General features: G+C 48.6%; 1 pseudogene; it reads left to right on the top strand.

Moving 5' to 3' along the window:
- The first annotated feature begins 867 nt into the window (after positions 1-867).
- Positions 868-22,730, top strand: LOC135535137 (retinal-specific phospholipid-transporting ATPase ABCA4-like; annotated as a pseudogene).
- The last annotated feature ends 403 nt before the right edge of the window (positions 22,731-23,133 follow it).

Raw genomic sequence — 23,133 nt, 5'->3', positions numbered from 1 at the left:
CAGGATGAGAGGATGAGAGGATGACAGGATGAGAGGATGAGAGGATGACATGATGACAGGATGACAGGATGACATGAAGGCAGGATGAGAGGATGACAGGATGACAGGATGAGAGGATGAGAGGATGAGAGGATGAGAGGATGACAGGATGAGAGGATGACAGGATGACAGGATGAGAGGATGAGAGGATGACAGGGATGACAGGATGACAGGATGAGAGGATGACAGTAGTTACTGGACGTCTACCTAGTACATCACTCTGCCATGTCATAGTCCATCTATTTCTCCTGTCGCCTCCATGCCAGTAGTTACTGACGTCTACCTAGTACATCACTCTGCCATGTCATAGTCCATCTATTTCTCCTGTCGCTCCATGCCAGTAGTTACTGGACGTGTACCTAGTACATCAGTCTGCCATGTCATAGTCCATCTATTTCTCCTGTCGCTCCAAGCCAGTAGTGACTGGACGTCTACCTAGTACATCAGTCTGCCATGTCATAGTCCATCTATTTCTCCTGTCGTGCCCAAGCCAGTAGTTACTGGACGTGTGCCTAGTACATCAGTCTGCCATGTCATAGTCCATCTATTTCTCCTGTCGCCCAAGCCAGTAGTGACTGGACGTGTACTGAACCATTCAACTGGACACGTCTGACGTTTTCTGAAGTGGAGGAGCACACGTGCAGTGCACCTGACACACACACACACACACGACCACACGCGCACACACACACACCCCCGCGCACGCACACCACTCGCCTGAATCATCTGTTTGACACAAAGTGGTGAACATTACCCTACTATTGAAAGTTGTGCATTCCCCAGGTTTGGACCAGTGTGACAGGACCCGAGGGCTTGAGAAGCAGAGTGATGAATACAAGGAGTCAGATTCGCCTTCTGCTGTGGAAGAATTGGACTCTCACGCAAGAGACAGAAGGTACTGCTAACTCGCCATGCCAACTGTCTTTTATCAACACAGTGTTGTTTAATCAAAGTATTGTTCCTTTGAGTAAATCAACAACGAAAAAGTTCACTTAACACCCTCCATGGTGTGTCATATTTTGCTTCCTCAGTTAATATATTTGCTTCCTCAGTTGATATATCTGCTTCCTCAGTTGATATATTTGCTTCCTCAGTTGATATATCTGCTTCCTCAGTTGATATATTTGCTTTCCTCAGTTGATATATCTGCTTCCTCAGTTGATATATCTGCTTCCTCAGTTGATATATCTGCTTCCTCAGTTGATATATCTGCTTCCTCAGTTGATATATCTGCTCTCAGTTGATATATCTGCTTCCTCAGTTGATATATCTGCTTCCTCAGTTGATATATCTGCTTCCTCAGTTGATATATCTGCTTCTCAGTTGATATATTTGCTTCCTCAGTTGATATATCTGCTTTCAGTTGATATATCTGCTTCCTCAGTTGATATATCTGCTTCCTCAGCTGATATATCTGCTTCCTCAGTTGATATATCTGCTTCCTCAGTTGATATATCTGCTTCCTCAGTTGATATATCTGCTTCCTCAGTTAATATATCTGCTTCCCTCAGATAATATATCTGCTTCCTCAGTTGATATATTTGCTTCCTCAGTTGATATATCTGCTTCCTCAGTTGATATATCTGCTTTCCTCAGTTGATATATCTGCTTCCTCAGTTGATATATCTGCTTCCTCAGTTGATATCTGCTTCCTCAGTTGATATATCTGCTTCCTCAGTTGATATATCTGCTTCCTCAGTTAATATATCTGCTTCCTCAGATAATATATCTGCTTCCTCAGTTAATATATTTGCTTCCTCAGTTAATATACCTGCTTCTTCAGTTAAAATATCTGCTTCCTCGGTTGATATATCTGCTTCTCAGTTAATATATTTGCTTCCTCAGTTAATACACCTGCTTCCTCAGTTAATATAACTGCTTCCTCAGTTGATATATCTGCTTCCTCAGTTGATGTATTTGCTTCCTCAGTTAATATATCTGCTTCCTCAGTTAAAATACCTGCTTCCTTTGTTGATATATCTGTTTCTCAGTTGATATATCTGCTTCCTCAGTTGATATATCTGCTTCCTCAGTTAATATACCTGCGTCCTCAGTTAAAATACCTGCTTCCTCAGTTAATATACCTGCTTCCTCTGTTGATATATCTGCTTCCTCAGTTGATATATTTGCTTCTCAGTTAATATACCTGCTTCCTCAGTTAATATACCTGCTTCCTCTGTTGATATATCTGCCTCCCAGTTGATATATCTGCTTCCTCAGTTGATATATCTGCTTCCTCAGTTGATATACCTGCGTCCTCAGTTAATATACCTGCTTCCTCAGTTAATATACCTGCTTCCTCTGTTGATATCTGCTTCCTCAGTTGATATATCTGGCGCCCTCAGTTGATATATCTGCTTCCTCAGTTGATATACCTGCTTCCTCAGTTAATATACCTGCTTCCTCAGTTGATATATCTGCTTCCTCAGTTGATATATCTGAGCCTTCAGTTGATATATCTGCTTCCTTAGTTGATATATCTGCTTCCTCAGTTGATATATTTGCTTCCTCAGTTAATATACCTGCTTCTCAGTTGATATATCTGCTTCCCTCAGTTGATATATCTGCTTCCTCAGTTGATATATCTGCTTCCTCAGTTGATATATCTGCTTCCTCAGTTGATATATCTGCTTCCTCAGTTAATATATCTGCTTCCTCAGTTAATATATCTGCTTCCTCAGTTAATATATTTGCTTCCTCAGTTAATACACCTGCTTCCTCAGTTAATATACCTGCTTCCTCAGTTAATATACCTGCTTCCTCTGTTGATATATCTGCTTCAGTTGATATATCTGCTTCCTCAGTTAATATAATACCTTAAGGCCCTCAGTTAATATACCTGCTTCCCTAGTTAATATACCTGCTTCCTCTGTTGATATATCTGCTTCCTCAGTTGATATATCTGCTTCCTCAGTTGATATATCTGCTTCCTCAGTTAATATACCTGCGCCCTCAGTTAATATACCTGCTTCCTCAGTTAATATACCTGCTTCCTCTGTTGATATATCTGCTTCCTCAGTTGATATCTGCTTCCTCAGTTGATATATCTGTTTCCTCAGTTGATATATCTGCTTCCTCAGTTGATATATCTAAGCTTCCTAGTTGATATATCTGCTTCCTCAGTTAATATACCTGCGTCTCAGTTAAAATACCTGCTTCCTCAGTTAATATACCTGCTTCCTCTGTTGATATATCTGCTTCCTCAGTTGATATATTTGCTTCCTCAGTTAATATACCTGCTTCCTCAGTTAATATATCACCTGCTTCCTCTCCTGTTGATATATCTGCCTCCTCAGTTGATATATCTGCTTCCTCAGTTGATATATCTGCTTCCTCAGTTAATATACCTGCGTCCTCAGTTAATATACCTGCTTCCTCAGTTAATATACCTGCTTCCTCTGTTGATATATCTGCTTCCTCAGTTGATATATCTGCGCTCTCAGTTGATATATCTGCTTCCTCAGTTAATATACCTGCTTCCTCAGTTGATATATCTGCTTCCTCAGTTGATATATCTGCTTCCTCAGTTGATATATCTGCTTCCTTAGTTGATATATCTGCTTCCTCAGTTGATATATTTGCTTCCTCAGTTAATATACCTGCTTCCTCAGTTGATATATCTGCTTCCTCAGTTGATATATCTGCTTCCTCAGTTGATATATCTGCTTCCTCAGTTGATATATCTGCTTCCTCAGTTAATATATCTGCTTCCTCAGTTAATATATCTGCTTCCTCAGTTACTCATATTTGCTTCCTCAGTTAATACACCTGCTTCCTCAGTTAATATACCTTGCTTCCTCAGTTAATATACCTGCTTCCTCTGTTGATATATCTGCTTCCTCAGTTGATATATCTGCTTCCTCAGTTAATATACCTGCGTCCTCCAGTTAATATACCTGCTTCCTCAGTTAATATACCTGCTTCCTCTGTTGATATATCTGCTTCTCAGTTGATATATCTGCGTCCTCAGTTGATATATCTGCTTCCTCAGCTGATATACCTTGCTTCTCAGTTGATATATCTGCTTCCTCAGTTGATATATCTGCTTCCTCAGTTGATATATCTGCTTCCTCAGTTGATATATCTGCTTCCTCAGCTAATATATCTGCTTCCTCAGTTAATATATCCGCTTCCTCAGTTGATATATCCGTTTCTCAGTTGATATATCTGCTTCCTCAGTTGATATATCTGCTTCCTCAGTTGATATATCTGCTTCTCAGTTGATATATCTGCTTCCTAGTTGATATATCTGCTTCCTCAGTTGATATATCTGCTTCCTCAGTTGATATATCTGCTTCCTCAGTTGATATATCTGCTTCTCAGTTAATATATCTGCTTCCTCAGATAATATATCTGCTTCCTCAGTTAATATATTTGCTTCCTCAGTTAATATACCTGCTTCTTCAGTTAAAATATCTGCTTCCTCGGGTTGATATATCTGCTTCTTAGTTAATATATTTGCTTCTCAGTTAATACACCTGCTTCCTCAGTTAATATAACTGCTTCTCAGTTGATATATCTGCTTCCTCAGTTGATGTATTTGCTTCCCAGTTAATATATCTGCTTCCTCAGTTAAAATACCTGCTTCCTTTGTTGATATATCTGCTTCCTCAGTTGATATATCTGCTTCCTCAGTTGATATATCTGCTTCCTCAGTTAATATACTCGCGCCCTCAGTTAATATACCTGCTTCCTCAGTTAATATACTCTTCCTCTGTTGATATATCTGCTTCCTCAGTTGATATATTTGCTTCCTCAGTTAATATATCTGCCTCCTCAGTTGATATATCTGCTTCCTCAGTTGATATATCTGCTTCCTCAGTTAATATACCTGCGTCCCCAGTTAATATACCTGCTTCCTCAGTTAATATACCTGCTTCCTCTGTTGATATATCTGCTTCCTCAGTTGATATATCTGCTATCCCCTCAGTTGATATATCTGCTTCCTCAGTTGATATACCTGCTTCCTCAGTTAATATACCTGCTTCCTCAGTTGATATATCTGCTTCCCTCAGTTGATATATCTGTTTCCTCAGTTGATATATCTGCTTCCTTAGTTGATATATCTGCTTCCTCAGTTGATATATTTGCTTCCTCAGTTAATATACCTGCTTCCTTGCCAGTTGATATATCTGCTTCCTCAGTTGATATATCTGCTTCCTCAGTTGATATATCTGCTTCCTCAGCTGATATATCTGCTTCCTCAGTTAATATATCTGCTTCCTCAGTTAATATATCTGCTTCCTCAGTTAATATATTTGCTTCCTCAGTTAATACACCTGCTTCCTCAGTTAATATACCTGCTTCCTCAGTTAATATACCTGCTTCCTCTGTTGATATATCTGCTTCCTCAGTTGATATATCTGCTTCCTCAGTTAATATACCTGCGTCCTCAGTTAATATACCTGCTTCCTCAGTTAATATACCTGCTTCCTCTGTTGATATATCTGCTTCCTCAGTTGATATATTTGCTTCCTCAGTTAATATATCTGCCTCCTCAGTTGATATATCTGCTTCCTCAGTTGATATATCTGCTTCCTCAGTTAATATACCTGCGTCCTCAGTTAATATACCTGCTTCCTCAGTTAATATACCTGCTTCCTCAGTTAATATACCTGCTTCCTCTGTTGATATATCTGCTTCCTCAGTTGATATATCTGCGTCCTCAGTTGATATATCTGCTTCCTCAGTTGATATACCTGCTTCCTCAGTTAATATACCTGCTTCCTCAGTTGATATATCTGCTTCCTCAGTTGATATATCTGCTTCCTCAGTTGATATATCTGCTTCCTTAGTTGATATATCTGCTTCCTCAGTTGATATATTTGCTTCCTCAGTTAATATACCTGCTTCCTCAGTTGATATATCTGCTTCCTCAGTTGATATATCTGCTTCCTCAGTTGATATATCTGCTTCCTCAGTTGATATATCTGCTTCCTCAGTTGATATATCTGCTTCCTCAGTTAATATATCTGCTTCCTCAGTTAATATATCTGCTTCCTCAGTTAATATATTTGCTTCCTCAGTTAATACACCTGCTTCCTCAGTTAATATACCTGCTTCCTCAGTTAATATACCTGCTTCCTCTGTTGATATATCTGCTTCCTCGGTTGATATATCTGCTTCCTCGGTTAATATACCTGCGTCCTCAGTTAATATACCTGCTTCCTCAGTTAATATACCTGCTTCCTCTGTTGATATATCTGCTTCCTCAGTTGATATATCTGCGTCCTCAGTTGATATATCTGCTTCCTCAGTTGATATACCTGCTTCCTCAGTTGATATATCTGCTTCCTCAGTTGATATATCTGCTTCCTCAGTTGATATATCTGCTTCCTCAGTTGATATATCTGCTTCCTCAGCTAATATATCTGCTTCCTCAGTTAATATATCCGCTTCCTCAGTTGATATATCCGTTTCCTCAGTTGATATATCTGCTTCCTCAGCTGTAAGCTATTACAACAGCTATTACAACAGCTATTACAACAGCTAGTACAACAGCTATTACAACAGCTATTACAACAGCTAGTATAACAGCTATTAGAACAGCTATTAGAACAGATAGTATAACAGCTATTACAACAGCTATTACAACAGCTATTACAACAGCTATTACAACAGCTATTAGAACAGCTATTACAACAGCTATTACAACAGCTATTACAACAGCTGTTACAACAGCTGTTACAACAGCTGTTACAACAGTTAATACGAAAGTTATTACACTATTCAGTTATATTAATACATATACTGTATGTAAGTAAATTCTCTCCCACATCTCTGTTCAGATCCGCTTCCTGGTGGAGATTCTGTGGCCGGTGGTTCTGTTCATTGGTCTGGTGTGGTTGAGGAAAGCCAACCCTCTTTACAAACAACATGAATGTAAGACTCACTTTGAACTATTTCTCTCTGTACCGTGTATTAGTATCTTATAGAGTCTGGGGGACCTGAAAATGGTTTCTATCACAGAAATGACTGAAGCAAATATAGCTGATCGGAATGAATGAAATCCTCTTGATAAAGAGTTTTGAAGGTTGTTTTCAGTTTGAACCTGGTCTGACTGCTTCTCATGTTTCTTCAGTGCTCAAGTAATTAATATATTTGTTATTCTTTATCTTTCACTCCCCGTCTTGTCTCTCCAGGTCACTTCCCCAACAAGGCCATGCCTTCCACAGGTATCATCCCATGGATCCAGGGTATCTTCTGTAATGCCAACAACCCCTGCTTCAAACACCCTACCAGGGCAGAGGGCTCTGGGGTCGTCTCCAACTACAACAACTGCATGCGAGACACCTTATAACCTCTTATAACCCCTCATAACCCACCGTATGTGAGCTCAATAACTATCCCTCCTCTCTTCCCCACTTTCCTTCTGAGTCTCTCATCCGTCTCTCCTCTCTTCAACTACAACAACTACATGTGAGATCCAGGATAGTGTACATCTTACACCCTACCTTTTATAGCTTATATTTATTTGATTACAACTTTCTCCTTTCTCATCCTTCTCTTCCTCAATCTCTCTTCCCCTCTCTCCTCTCTCTCTTCTCCTCTCTCTTCCCCTCTCTTTTCCCCTCTCTCCTCATTGAGAATATTCATGTAAACATAATTTATTTTGGGATTCAGCCCTGTAAACGTTTCAGTCTCATCCCTTTCTCCCGCACGGTCTCTGTCTCATCCCTCTCTCCCTCTCCATCTCTGTCTCATCCCTCTCTCCCTCTCCATCTCTGTCTCATCCCTCTCTCCCTCTCCACCTCTGTCTCATCCCTCTCTCCCTCTCCATCTCTGTCTCATCCCTCTCTCCCTCTCCATCTCTGTCTCATCCCTCTCTCCCTCTCCAACTCTGTCTCATCCCTCTCTCCCTCTCCATCTCTGTCTCATCTCTCTCTCCCTCTCCACCTCTGTCTCATCCCTCTCTCCCTCTCCATCTCTGTCTCATCCCTCTCTCCCTCTTGTATCTCTGTCTCATCCCTCTCTCCCTCTCCATCTCTGTCTCATCCCTCTCTCCCTCTCCGTCTCTCTGCCTCATCCCTCTCTCCCTCTTGTATCTCTGTCTCATCCCTCTCTCCCTCTCCATCTCTGTCTCATCCCTCTCTCCCTCTCCACCTCTGTCTCATCCCTCTCTCCCTCATCATCTCTGTCTCATCCCTCTCTCCCTCACCGTCTCTGTCTCATCCCTCTCTCCCTCATCATCTCTGTCTCATCCCTCTCTCCCTCTTGTATCTCAGTCTCATCCCTCTCTCCCTCATCATCTCTGTCTCATCCCTCTCTCCTCACCGTCTCTGTCTCATCCTCTCTCCCTCACCGTCTCTGTCTCATCCCTCCCTCTTTGTATCTCAGTCTCATCCCTTCTCTCCCTCATCATCTCTGTCTCATCCTCTCCCTCTCCCTCATCATCTCTTGTCTCATCCCTCTCTCCCTCACCGCCTCTGTCTCATCCCTCTCCCCTCATCATCTCTGTCTCATCCTCTCTCCCTCTCCTCATCATCTCTGTCTCATCCCTCTCTCCCTCACCGTCTCTGTCTCATCCCTCTCTCCTCATCATCTCTGTCTCCATCCCTCTCTCCCTCATCATCTCTGTCTCGTCCTCTCTCCCTCTCATCATCCTGTCTCATCCCTCTCCTCACCGTCTCTGCCTCATCCCTCTCTCCCTCTCCCTCATCATCTCTGTCTCATCCCTCTCTCCCTCATCATCTCTGTCTCATCCCTCTCTCCTCATCATCTCTGTCTCATCCCTCTCCCCTCATCATCTCTGTCTCATCCCTCTCTCCTCTCCCTCATCATCTCTGTCTCATCCCTCTCTCCCTCATCATCTCTGTCTCATCCTTCTCTCCTCTCCCTCATCATCTCTGTCTCATCCCTCTCTCCTCTCCCCCATCATCTCTGTCTCATCCCTCTCCCTCTCCCTCATCATCTCTGTCTCATCCCTCCTCCCTCTCCCCCTTCATCTCTGTCTCATCCCTCTCTCCTCTCCCTCATCATCTCTCTGTCTTATCCCTCTCTCCCCTCCCTCATCATCTCTGTCTCATCCCTCTCTCCCTCTCCCTCATCATCTCAGTCTCATCCTCCCCCTCTCCTCATCATCTCTCTGTCTTATCCCTCTCTCCCTCTCCCTCATAATCTCTGTCTCATCCCTCTCTCCCTCTCCTCATCATCTCTCTGTCTCATCCCTCTCTCCCTCCCTCATCATCTCTCTGTCTCATCCCTCTCTCCCCTCATCATCTCAGTCTCATCCCTCTCTCCCTCTCCCTCATCATCTCAGTCTCATCCCTCTCTCCCCTCTCCCTCATCATCTCAGTCTCATCCCTCTCTCCCCTCTCCCTCATCATCTCAGTCTCATCCCTTCCTCTCCCTCATCATCTCTCAGTCTCATCCCTCTCTCCCTCTCCCCTCATCATCTCAGTCTCATCCCTCTCTCCCCCTCATCATCTCAGTCTCATCCCTCTCATCCCTCTCTCCTCTCCCTCATCATCTCAGTCTCATCCTCTCTCCCTCTCTCCTCATCATCTCTCTGTCTTATCATCTCTCTCTCCCTCTCCCTCATCATCTCAGTCTCATCCCTCTCTCCCTCTCCTCATCATCTCTCTGTCTTCCCCCATCATCTCTCTTATCCCTCCCTCTCCCCTCATCATCTCTCTCATCCCTCTCTCCCTCATCATCTCTCTGTCTCATCCCTCTCTCCCTCTCCTCATCATCCAGTCTCATCCCTCTCCCCTCTCCCCTCATCATCTCAGTCTCATCCCTCTCTCCCTCTCCCTCATCATCTCAGTCTCATCCCTCTCTCCCTCTCCCTCATCATCTCTCTGTCTTATCCCTCTCTCCCTCTCCCTCATCATCTCTCTGTCTCATCCCTCTCTCCCTCACCGTCTCTGTCTCATCCCTCTCTCCCTCTTGTATCTCAGTCTCATCCCTCTCTCCCTCATCATCTCTGTCTCATCCCTCTCTCCCTCTCCCTCATCATCTCTGTCTCATCCCTCTCTCCCTCACCGTCTCTGTCTCATCCCTCTCTCCCTCATCATCTCAGTCTCATCCCTCTCTCCCTCTCCCTCTCCCTCATCATCTCAGTCTCATCCCTCTCTCCCTCTCCCTCATCATCTCTCTGTCTTATCCCTCTCTCCCTCTCCCTCATCATCTCAGTCTCATCCCTCTCTCCCTCTCCCTCATCATCTCTCTGTCTCATCCCTCTCTCCCTCTCCCTCATCATCTCAGTCTCATCCCTCTCTCCCTCTCCCTCATCATCTCAGTCTCATCCCTCTCTCTCCCCTCTCCCTCATCATCTCAGTCTCATCCCTCTCTCCCTCTCCCTCATCATCTCTCTGTCTTATCCCTCTCTCCCTCTCCCTCATCATCTCTCTGTCTCATCCCTCTCTCCTCACCGTCTCTGTCTCATCCCTCTCTCCCTCTTGTATCTCAGTCTCATCCCTCTCTCCCTCATCATCTCTGTCTCATCCCTCTCCCTCTCCCTCATCATCTCTGTCTCATCCCTCTCTCCCTCACCCCGTCTCTGTCTCATCCCTCTCTCCCTCATCATCTCTGTCTCATCCCTCTCTCCCTCTCCCTCATCATCTCTGTCTCATCCCTCTCTCCCTCACCGTCTCTGTCTCATCCCTCTCTCCCTCATCATCTCTGTCTCATCCCTCTCTCCCTCATCATCTCTGTCTCGTCCCTCTCTCCCTCCCTCATCATCTCTGTCTCATCCCTCTCTCCCTCACCGTCTCTGCCTCATCCCTCTCCCCTCTCCCTCATCATCTCTGTCTCATCCCTCTCTCCTCATCATCTCTGTCTCATCCCTCTCTCCCTCATCATCTCTGTCTCATCCCTCTCTCCCTCATCATCTCTGTCTCATCCCTCTCTCCCTCTCCCTCATCATCTCTGTCTCATCCTCTCTCCCTCATCATCTCTGTCTCATCCTTCTCTCCCTCTCCCTCATCATCTCTGTCTCATCCCTCTCTCCCTCTCCCCCATCATCTCTGTCTCATCCCTCTCTCCCTCTCCCTCATCATCTCTGTCTCATCCCTCTCTCCCTCTCCCCTTCATCTCTGTCTCATCCCTCTCTCCTCTCCCTCATCATCTCTCTGTCTTATCCCTCTCTCCCTCTCCCTCATCATCTCTCTGTCTCATCCCTCTCCCTCTCCATCTCTGTCTCATCCCTCTCTCCCTCTCCACCTCTGTCTCATCCCTCTCTCTCCCTCTCCATCTCTGTCTCATCCCTCTCTCCCTCTCCATCTCTGTCTCATCCCTCTCTCCCTCTCCACCTCTGTCTCATCCCTCTCTCCCTCTCCATCTCTGTCTCATCCCTCTCTCCCTCTCCATCTCTGTCTCATCCCTCTCTCCCTCTCCACCTCTGTCTCATCCCTCTCTCCCTCTCCATCTCTGTCTCATCTCTCTCTCCCTCTCCACCTCTGTCTCATCCCTCTCTCCTCTCCATCTCTGTCTCATCCCTCTCTCCTCTTGTATCTCTGTCTCATCCCTCTCTCCCTCTCCATCTCTGTCTCATCCCTCTCTCCCTCTCCGTCTCTCTGCCTCATCCCTCTCTCCCTCTTGTATCTCTGTCTCATCCCTCTCTCCTCTCCATCTCTGTCTCATCCCTCTCTCCCCTCTCTCCACCTCTGTCTCATCCCTCTCTCCTCATCATCTCTGTCTCATCCCTCTCTCCCTCACCGTCTCTGTCTCATCCCTCTCTCCCTCATCATCTCTGTCTCATCCCTCTCTCCCTCTTGTATCTCAGTCTCATCCCTCTCTCCCTCATCATCTCTGTCTCATCCCTCTCTCCTCACCGTCTCTGTCTCATCCCTCTCTCCCTCACCGTCTCTGTCTCATCCCTCTCTCCCTCTTGTATCTCAGTCTCATCCCTCTCTCCCTCATCATCTCTGTCTCATCCCTCTCTCTCCCTCCTCCTCATCATCTCTGTCTCATCCCTCTCTCCCTCACCGTCTCTGTCTCATCCCTCTCTCCCCTCATCATCTCTGTCTCATCCCTCCTCCCTCCCCTCATCATCTCTGTCTCATCCTCTCTCCCTCACCGGCTCTGTCTCATCCCTCTCTCCCTCATCATCTCTGTCTCATCCCTCTCTCCCTCATCATCTCTGTCTCGTCCCTCTCTCCCTCTCCCTCATCATCTCTGTCTCATCCCTCTCTCCCTCACCGTCTCTGCCTCATCCCTCTCTCCCTCTCCCTCATCATCTCTGTCTCATCCCTCTCTCCTCATCATCTCTGTCTCATCCCTCTCTCCCTCATCATCATCTCTGTCTCATCCCTCTCTCCCTCATCATCTCTGTCTCATCCCTCTCTCCCTCTCCCTCATCATCTCTGTCTCATCCCTCTCTCCCTCATCATCTCTGTCTCATCCTTCTCTCCCTCTCCCTCATCATCTCTGTCTCATCCCTCTCTCCCTCTCCCCCATCATCTCTGTCTCATCCCTCTCTCCCTCTCCCTCATCATCTCTGTCTCATCCCTCTCCCTCTCCCTTCATCTCTGTCTCATCCCTCTCCCCTCTCCCTCATCATCTCTCTGTCTTATCCCTCTCTCCTCTCCCTCATCATCTCTCTGTCTCATCCCTCTCTCCCTCTCCCTCATCATCTCAGTCTCATCCCTCTCTCCCTCTCCCTCATCATCTCTCTGTCTTATCCCTCTCTCCCTCTCCCTCATAATCTCTCTGTCTCATCCCTCTCTCCTCTCCCTCATCATCTCTCTGTCTCATCCCTCTCTCCCTCTCCTCATCATCTCTCTGTCTCATCCCTCTCTCCCTCATCATCTCAGTCTCATCCCTCTCTCCTCTCCCTCATCATCTCAGTCTCATCCCTCTCCCTCTCCCTCATCATCTCAGTCTCATCCCTCTCTCCTCTCCTCATCATCTCAGTCTCATCCCTCTCTCCCTCTCCCTCATCATCTCTCAGTCTCATCCCTCTCTCCTCTCCCCTCATCATCTCAGTCTCATCCCTCTCTCCCTCTCCCTCATCATCTCAGTCTCATCCCTCTCCCCTCTCCTCATCATCTCAGTCTCATCCCTCTCCCCTCTCCCTCATCATCTCAGTCTCATCCCTCTCTCCCTCTCCCTCATCATCTCAGTCTCATCCCTCTCTCCCTCTCCCTCATCATCTCTCTGTCTCATCCCTCTCATCATCTCAGTCTCATCCCTCTCCCTCTCCCTCATCATCTCAGTCTCATCCCTCTCCCTCTCCCTCATCATCTCTCTGTCTTATCCCCTCATCATCTCAGTCTCATCCCTCTCCTCTCCTCATCATCTCTCTGTCTCATCCCTCTCTCCCTCTCCCTCATCATCTCAGTCTCATCCCTCTCTCCCTCTCCCTCATCATCTCAGTCTCATCCCTCTCCCTCTCCCTCATCATCTCAGTCTCATCCCTCTCTCCCTCTCCCTCATCATCTCTCTGTCTTATCCCTCTCTCCCTCTCCCTCATCATCTCTCTGTCTCATCCCTCTCTCCCTCACCGTCTCTGTCTCATCCCTCTCTCCCTCTTGTATCTCAGTCTCATCCCTCTCTCCCTCATCATCTCTGTCTCATCCCTCTCTCCCTCTCCCTCATCATCTCTGTCTCATCCCTCTCTCCCTCACCGTCTCTGTCTCATCCCTCTCTCCCCTCATCATCTCTGTCTCATCCCTCTCTCCCTCTCCCTCATCATCTCTGTCTCATCCCTCTCCCCCCTCACCGTCTCTGTCTCATCCCTCTCTCCCTCATCATCTCTGTCTCATCCCTCTCTCCCATCATCATCTCTGTCTCTTCCCTCTCCCCTCTCCCTCATCATCTCTGTCTCATCCCTCCCCTCACCGTCTCTGCCTCATCCCTCCCTCCCTCATCATCTCTGTCTCATCCCTCTCTCCCTCATCATCTCTGTCTCATCCCTCTCCCTCATCATCTCTGTCTCATCCCTCTCTCCCTCATCATCTCTGTCTCATCCCTCTCTCCCTCTCCTCATCTCTGTCTCATCCTCTCTCCTCATCATCTCTGTCTCATCCTTCTCCCTCTCCCTCATCATCCTGTCTCATCCCTCCCCCTCTCCCCCATCATCTCTGTCTCATCCCTCTCCCTCTCCCTCATCATCTCTGTCTCATCCCTCCCCTCTCCCTTCATCTCTGTCTCATCCCTCTCTCCCTCTCCTCATCATCTCTCTGTCTTATCCCTCTCCATCATCTCCTGTCTCATCATCTCTCCTGTCTCATCCCATCCCTCTCCTCTCCCTCATCATCTCAGTCTCATCCCTCTCTCCCTCTCCCTCATCATCTCTCTGTCTTATCCCTCTCTCCCTCTCCTCATAATCTCTCTGTCTCATCCCTCTCTCCCTCCCTCATCATCTCTCTGTCTCATCCCTCTCTCCTCATCATCTCATCCCCTCATCATCTCAGTCTCATCCCTCCTCTCATCATCTCAGTCTCATCCCTCTCCCCTCTCCCTCATCATCTCAGTCTCATCCCTCTCCCCTCTCCCTCATCATCTCAGTCTCATCCCTCTCTCCCCTCTCCCTCATCATCTCTCAGTCTCATCCCTCTCCCTCTCCCTCATCATCTCAGTCTCATCCCTCCCTCTCCCCTCATCATCTCAGTCTCATCCCTCTCTCCCTCTCCCCTCATCATCTCAGTCTCATCCCTCTCTCCCTCTCCCTCATCATCTCAGTCTCATCCCTCTCCCTCTCCTCATCATCTCAGTCTCATCCCTCTCTCCCTCTCCCTCAGCATCTCTCTGTCTCATCCCTCTCCCTCATCATCTCAGTCTCATCCTCTCTCCCTCTCCCCCTCATCATCTCAGTCTCATCCCTCTCTCCCTCTCCTCATCATCTCTCTGTCTTATCCCCTCCCTCTCCTCATCATCTCGTCTCATCCCTCTCCTCTCCCCTCATCATCTCTCTGTCTCATCCCTCCCCCCTCTCCTCATCATCTCAGTCTCATCCCTCTCCTCTCCCTCATCATCTCAGTCTCATCCCTCTCTCCCCCTCTCCCTCATCATCTCAGTCTCATCCCTCTCTCCTCTCATCATCTCTCTGTCTTATCCCCTCTCTCCCTCCCTCATCATCTCTCTGTCTCATCCCTCCCTCTCCCTCATCATCTCAGTCTCATCCCTCCCCTCTCCCCCATCATCTCTCTGTCTTATCCCTCTCTCCCTCTCCCTCATCATCTCTGTCTTATCCCTCTCTCCCGCTCCCCTCATCATCTCTCTGTCTCATCCCTTCCTCCCTCTCCCTCATCATCTCTCTGTCTCATCCCTTCTCCCTCCCTCATCATCTCTCTGTCTCATCCCTCTCCCTCATCATCTCAGTCTCATCCCTCCCCTCTCCTCATCATCTCAGTCTCATCCCTCTCTCCCTCTCCCTCATCATCTCTCAGTCTCATCCCTTCTCCTCTCCTCATCATCTCAGTCTCATCCCTCTCTCCCTCTCCCTCATCATCTCAGTCTCATCCCTCTCTCCCTCTCCCTCATCATCTCAGTCTCATCCCTCTCTCCCTCATCATCTCAGTCTCATCCCTCTCCCCTCATCATCTCAGTCTCATCCCTTTCCCTCTCCCTCATCATCTCAGTCTCATCCCTCTCTCCCTCTCCTCATCATCTCAGTCTCATCCCTCTCTCCCTCTCCCTCATCATCTCAGTCTCATCCCTCTCCTCTCTCCTCATCATCTCAGTCTCATCCCTCTCTCCCTCTCCTCATCATCTCTCTGTCTCATCCCTCTCTCTCATCAATCAGTCTCATCCTCTCTCCCTCTCCCTCATAATCTCAGTCTCATCCCTCTCCCTCTCCCTCATCATCTCTCTGTCTTATCCCTCTCTCCCTCTCCTCATCATCTCAGTCTCATCCCTCTCCCTCTCCCTCATCATCTCTCTGTCTCATCCCTCTCTCCTCTCCCTCATCATCTCAGTCTCATCCCTCTCTCCTCTCCCTCATCATTCCAGTCTCATCCCTCTCCCTCTCCCTCATCATCTCTCTGTCTTATCCCTCTCTCCTCTCCCTCATCATCTCTCTGTCTCATCCCTCTCCTCCCTCTCCCTCATCATCTCTCTGTCTCATCCCTCTCTCCTCTCCCTCATCATCTCTCTCTGTCTCATCCCTCTCTCCCTCATCATCTCAGTCTCATCCCTCTCCCTCTCCTCATCATCCTCAGTCTCATCCCTCTCTCCTCTCCCTCATCATCTCTCAGTCTCATCCTCTCTCCCTCTCCTCATCATCTCTCAGTCTCATCCCTCTCTCCCTCTCCTCATCATCTCTCTCTCATCCCTCTCTCCCTCTCCTCATCATCTCAGTCTCATCCCTCTCTCCCTCTCCCTCATCATCTCAGTCTCATCCCTCTCTCCCTCTCCTCATCATCTCTCTGTCTCATCCCTCTCTCCCTCATCATCTCAGTCTCATCCCTCTCTCCCTCTCCCTCATCATCTCAGTCTCATCCCTCTCTCCCTCTCCCTCATCATCTCTCTGTCTTATCCCTCTCTCCCTCTCCCTCATCTTCTCTCTGTCTCATCCCTCTCTCCCTCTCCCTCATCATCTCTCAGTCTCATCCCTCTCTCCCTCTCCCTCATCATCTCTCAGTCTCATCCCTCTCTCCCTCTCCCTCATCATCTCTCAGTCTCATCCCTCTCTCCCTCATCATCTCAGTCTCATCCCTCTCTCCCTCTCCCTCATCATCTCAGTCTCATCCCTCTCTCCCTCTCCCTCATCATCTCTGTCTCATCCCTCTCTCCCTCTCACCTCATCATCTCAGTCTCATCCCTCTCTCCCTCTCCCTCATCATCTCTCTGTCTCATCCCTCTCTCCCTCTCCCTCATCATCTCAGTCTCATCCCTCTCTCCCTCTCCCTCATCATCTCTCAGTCTCATCCCTCTCTCCCTCTCCCTCATCATCTCAGTCTCATCCCTCTCTCCCTCTCCCTCATCATCTCTCAGTCTCATCCCTCTCTCCCTCTCCCTCATCATCTCTCAGTCTTATCCCTCTCTCCCTCTCCCTCATCATCTCTGTCTCATCCCTCTCTCCCTCTCCCTCATCATCTCAGTCTCATCCCTCTCTCCCTCTCCCTCATCATCTCTCAGTCTTATCCCTCTCTCCCTCTCCCTCATCATCTCAGTCTCATCCCTCTCTCCCTCTCCCTCATCATCTCAGTCTCATCCCTCTCTCCCTCTCCCTCATCATCTCTCAGTCTCATCCCTCTCTCCCTCTCCCTCATCATCTCTGTCTCATCCCTCTCTCCCTCTCCCTCATCATCTCTCAGTCTCATCCCTCTCTCCCTCTCCCTCATCATCTCTGTCTCATCCCTCTCTCCCTCTCCCTTACATCTCTCAGTCTCATCCCTCTCTCCCTCTCCCTCATCATCTCTCAGTCTCATCCCTCTCTCCCTCTCCCTCATCATCTCTGTCTCATCCCTCTCTCCCTCTCCCTCATCATCTCTGTCTCATCCCTCTCTCCCTCTCCCTCATCATCTCTCAGTCTCATCCCTCTCTCCCTCTCCCTCATCATCTCTCAGTCTCATCCCTCTCTCCCTCTCCCTCATCATCTCTGTCTCATCCCTCTCTCCCTCATCATCTCTGTCTCATCCCTCTCTCCCTCTCCCTCATCATCTCTCAGTCTCATCCCTCTCTCCCTCTCCCCTCATCATCTCTCAGTCTCATCCCTCTCTCCCTCTCCCTCATCATCTCTCAGTCTCATCCCTCTCTCCCTCTCCCTCATCATCTCTCAGTCTCATCCCTCTCTCCCTCTCCCTCATCATCTCAGTCTCATCCCTCTCTCCCTCTCCCTCATCATCTCAGTCTCATCCCTCTCTCCCTCTCCCTCATCATCTCAGTCTCATCCCTCTCTCCCTCTCCCTCATCATCTCAGTCTCATCCCTCTCTCCCTCTCCCTCATCATCTCAGTCTCATCCCTCTCTCCCTCTCCCTCATCATCTCTCAGTCTTATCCCTCTCTCCTCTCCCTCATCATCTCAGTCTTATCCCTCTCTCCCTCTCCCTCATCATCTCAGTCTCATCCCTCTCTCCCTCTCCCTCATCATCTCAGTCTCATCCCTCTCTCCCTCTCCCTCATCATCTCTCAGTCTTATCCCTCTCTCCCTCTCCCTCATCATCTCAGTCTTATCCCTCTCTCCCTCTCCCTCATCATCTCTGTCTCATCCCTCTCTCCCTCTCCCTCATCATCTCAGTCTCATCCCTCTCTCCCTCTCCCTCATCATCTCTCAGTCTTATCCCTCTCTCCCTCTCCCTCATCATCTCAGTCTCATCCCTCTCTCCCTCTCCCTCATCATCTCTCAGTCTTATCCCTCTCTCCCTCTCCCTCATCATCTCAGTCTTATCCCTCTCTCCCTCTCCCTCATCATCTCATTCTTATCCCTCTCTCCCTCTCCCTCATCATCTCAGTCTAATCCCTCTCTCCCTCTCTCCCTCATCATCTCAGTCTTATCCCTCTCTCCCTCTCCCTCATCATCTCAGTCTAATCCCTCTCTCCCTCTCTCCCTCATCATCTCAGTCTTATCCCTCTCTCCCTCTCCCCCATCATCTCAGTCTTATCCCTCTCTCCCTCTCCCTCATCATCTCAGTCTCATCCCTCTCTCCCTCTCCCTCATCATCTCAGTCTCATCCCTCTCTCCCTCTCCCTCATCATCTCTCAGTCTTATCCCTCTCTCCCTCTCCCTCATCATCTCAGTCTTATCCCTCTCTCCCTCTCCCTCATCATCTCAGTCTTATCCCTCTCTCCCTCTCCCTCATCATCTCAGTCTTATCCCTCTCTCCCTCTCCCTCATCATCTCTGTCTCATCCCTCTCTCCTCTCCCTCATCATCTCAGTCTCATCCCTCTCTCCCTCTCCCTCATCATCTCTCAGTCTTATCCCTCTCTCCCTCTCCCTCATCATCTCAGTCTCATCCCTCTCTCCCTCTCCCTCATCATCTCTCAGTCTTATCCCTCTCTCCCTCTCCCTCATCATCTCAGTCTTATCCCTCTCTCCCTCTCCCTCATCATCTCATTCTTATCCCTCTCTCCCTCTCCCTCATCATCTCAGTCTAATCCCTCTCTCCCTCTCTCCCTCATCATCTCAGTCTTATCCCTCTCTCCCTCTCCCTCATCATCTCAGTCTTATCCCTCTCTCCCTCTCCCTCATCATCTCAGTCTAATCCCTCTCTCCCTCTCTCCCTCATCATCTCAGTCTTATCCCTCTCTCCCTCTCCCTCATCATCTCAGTCTTATCCCTCTCTCCCTCTCCCTCATCATCTCAGTCTCATCCCTCTCTCCCTCTCCCTCATCATCTCAGTCTTATCCCTCTCTCCTCTCCCTCATCATCTCAGTCTTATCCCTCTCTCCCTCTCCCTCATCATCTCAGTCTTATCCCTCTCTCCCTCTCCCTCATCATCTCAGTCTCATCCCTCTCTCCCTCTCCCTCATCATCTCAGTCTTATCCCTCTCTCCCTCTCCCTCATCATCTCAGTCTAATCCCTCTCTCCCTCTCTCCCTCATCATCTCAGTCTTATCCCTCTCTCCCTCTCCCTCATCATCTCAGTCTTATCCCTCTCTCCCTCTCCCTCATCATCTCAGTCTCATCCCTCTCTCCCTCTCCCTCATCATCTCTGTCTCATCCCTCTCTCCCTCTCCCTCATCATCTCAGTCTCATCCCTCTCTCCCTCTCCCTCATCATCTCTCAGTCTTATCCCTCTCTCCCTCTCCCTCATCATCTCAGTCTTATCCCTCTCTCCCTCTCCCTCATCATCTCAGTCTCATCCCTCTCTCCCTCTCCCTCATCATCTCAGTCTCATCCCTCTCTCCTCTCCCTCATCATCTCTCAGTCTTATCCCTCTCTCCCTCTCCCTCATCATCTCAGTCTTATCCCTCTCTCCCTCTCCCTCATCATCTCTGTCTCATCCCTCTCTCCTCTCCCTCATCATCTCTCAGTCTCATCCCTCTCTCCCTCTCCCTCATCATCTCTCAGTCTTATCCCTCTCTCCCTCTCCCTCATCATCTCAGTCTTATCCCTCTCTCCTCTCCCTCATCATCTCAGTCTTATCCCTCTCTCCCTCTCCCTCATCATCTCAGTCTAATCCCTCTCTCCCTCTCCCTCATCATCTCAGTCTTATCCCTCTCTCCTCTCCCTCATCATCTCAGTCTCATCCCTCTCTCCCTCTCCCTCATCATCTCAGTCTCATCCCTCTCTCCCTCTCCCTCATCATCTCTCAGTCTAATCCCTCTCTCCCTCTCCCTCATCATCTCAGTCTAATCCCTCTCTCCCTCTCCCTCATCATCTCTCAGTCTTATCCCTCTCTCCCTCTCCCTCATCATCTCTCAGTCTCATCCCTCTCTCCCTCTCCATCTCTGTCTCATCCCTCTCTCCCTCTCCATCTCTGTCTCATCCCTCTCTCCTCTCCATCTCTGTCTCATCCCTCTCTCCTCATCATCTCTCAGTCTTATCCCTCGCTCTCCTGTCCGTCTCTGTCTCCTCCCGCCTCTACTTCAACCACTCATCCTTTCTCTATTACCACCAAGAAGAACATGTGTCTTTTAGACCCAGATGTTCTGCTGGGTTCTCCATGGTTCTGTGCTTTAGACTCAGATGTTCTCCTGGGTTCTCCATGGTTCTGTGCTGTAGACTCAGATGTTCTGCTGGGTTCTTCACGGTTCTATACTCAATTGTCTTGGTTGGTTCTATGTTCTGTGTTTTAGACTGGCGCGGTTCTGGGCTGACTCCAATGAGCTGTTGTTCGACGACCCAGAGTTCCAGCAGTTGGGTCGGCTGTGGGAGGACATGGCCGTCATGAACAACTTCATGGACACCATATGTAACACACCAGAACAGATAGCGGGTACTGACAATCACCCTGCACCACCATGAGTCCAGGGATGTATTTATTAATGCTGTAGCAAACTGTAGAAAAACATTACAACAAATTGGGGCAAGTCCAGGTTAGTCCCTCCCCGTTCTGGCTGCTTGCTTCTGTTTGGTTCTGTTTGGAATATACCTTCAATCCTCCTCTTCCTCTCCTGCAGTATACACATCCTCTTCCTCTCCTGCAGTATACACATCCTCTTCCTCTCCCACAGGATACACCTCCTCTTCCTCCCCCACAGGATACACCTCCTCTTCCTCTCCCACAGGATACACCTCCTCTTCCTCTCCTACAGGATACACCTCCTCTTCCTCTCCCACAGGATACACCTCCTCTTCCTCTCCCACAGGATACACCTCCTCTTCCTCTCCCACAGGATACACCTCCTCTTCCTCTCCCACAGGATACACCTCCTTCCTCTCCTGCAGGATACACCTCTTCCTTCCTACAGGATACACCTCCTCTTCCTCTCCTACAGGATACCTCCTCTTCCTCTCCCACAGGATACACCTCCTCTTCCTCTCCCACAGGATACACCTCCTCTTCCTCTCCCACAGGATACACCTCCTCTTCCTCTCCCACAGGATACACCTCCTCTTCCTCTCCTGCAGGATACCTCCTCTTCTCTCCTACAGGATACACCTCCTCTTCCTCTCTCTGGGATACCTCCTCTTCCTCTCCCACAGGATACACCTCCTCTTCCTCTCCTACAGGATACACCTCCTCTTCCTCTCCTACAGGATACACCCTCCTCTTCCTCCCCACAGGATACACTCCTCTTCCTCTCCCACAGGATACACCTCCTCTTCCTCTCCCACAGGATACACTCTCCTCTCACTCTCCTACAGGATACACCTCCTTCCTCTCCTACAGGATACACCTCCTCTTCCTCTCCCACAGGATACACCTCCTCTTCCTCTCCCACAGGATACACCTCCTCTTCCTCTCCCACAGGATACACCTCCTTTCCTCTCCTACAGGATACACTCCCTCTTCCTCTCCTACAGGATACACCTCCTCTCCTCTCCCACAGGATACACCTCCTCTTCCTCTCCCACAGGATACACCTCCTCTTCCTCTCCACAGGATACACCTCCTCTTTCCTTCCACAAGGATACACCTCCTCTTCCTCTCCCACAGGATACACCTCTCTTCCTCTCCCAGGATACACCTCCTTTTCCTCTCCCACAGGATACACCTCCTCTTCCTCTCCCACAGGATACACCTCCTTTTCCTCTCCCACAGGATACACCTCCTCTTCCTCTCCCACAGGACCACCTCCTCTTCCTCTCCCACAGGATACACCTCCTCTTCCTCTCCTACAGGATACACCTCCTCTTCCTCTCCTACAGGATACACCTCCTCTTCCTCTCCTACAGGATACACCTCCTCTTCCTCTCCCACAGGATACACCTCCTCTTCCTCTCCCACAGGATACACCTCCTCTTCCTCTCCCACAGGATACACCTCCTTTTCCTCTCCCACAGGATACACATCCTCTTCCTCTCCCATAGGATACACCTCCTCTTCCTCTCCCACAGGATACACCTCCTCTTCCTCTCCCACAGGATACACCTCCTCTTCCTCTCCTACAGGATACACCTCCTCTTCCTCTCCCACAGGATACACCTCCTTTTCCTCTCCCACAGGATACACCTCCTCTTCCTCTCCTACAGGATACACCTCCTCTTCCTCTCCCACAGGATACACCTCCTCTTCCTCTCCCACAGGATACACCTCCCCCTCAGCATCCATGTTTAATTCCTGTTCCAGGTCGAGGTCTGAAGATAGAGGATATCCTGAAGGATGATGAGATGCTGACAGCCTTCCTGCTGAGAGACGTTGGCCTGTCAGAGTCTGTGGTTCATCAGCTGGTCAACGCTCAAGTCCGTCCAGAACAGGTATATAGGAAGAACAGGTAGAACTAATAACTAGGGAGATAGTGCTCTGTTTCGCTGTTGTTTCAGTCCCTTGGACTGGCTAGAAGGAAACATGGGGATGTTGTTGTTTCAGTCCCTTGGACTGGCTAGAAGGAAACATGGGGATGTTGTTGTTTCAGTCCCTTGGACTGGCTAGAAGGAAACATGGGGATGTTGTTGTTTCAGTCCCTTGGACTGGCTAGAAGGAAACATGGGGATGTTGCTGTTTCAGTCCCTTGGACTGGCTAGAAGGAAACATGGGGATGTTGTTGTTTCAGTCCCTTGGACTGGCTAGAAGGAAACATGGGGATGTTGTTGTTTCAGTCCCTTGGACTGGCTAGAAGGAAACATGGGGATGTTGTTGTTTCAGTCCCTTGGACTGGCT

Source organism: Oncorhynchus masou, unplaced genomic scaffold (genome assembly GCF_036934945.1).
Source record: "Oncorhynchus masou masou isolate Uvic2021 unplaced genomic scaffold, UVic_Omas_1.1 unplaced_scaffold_4484, whole genome shotgun sequence".
Taxonomy (NCBI): Eukaryota; Metazoa; Chordata; class Actinopteri; order Salmoniformes; family Salmonidae; genus Oncorhynchus; species Oncorhynchus masou.
The sequence above is the reverse complement of the archived record's forward strand: the minus strand, read 5'-3'. Positions and strand labels throughout refer to the sequence as shown.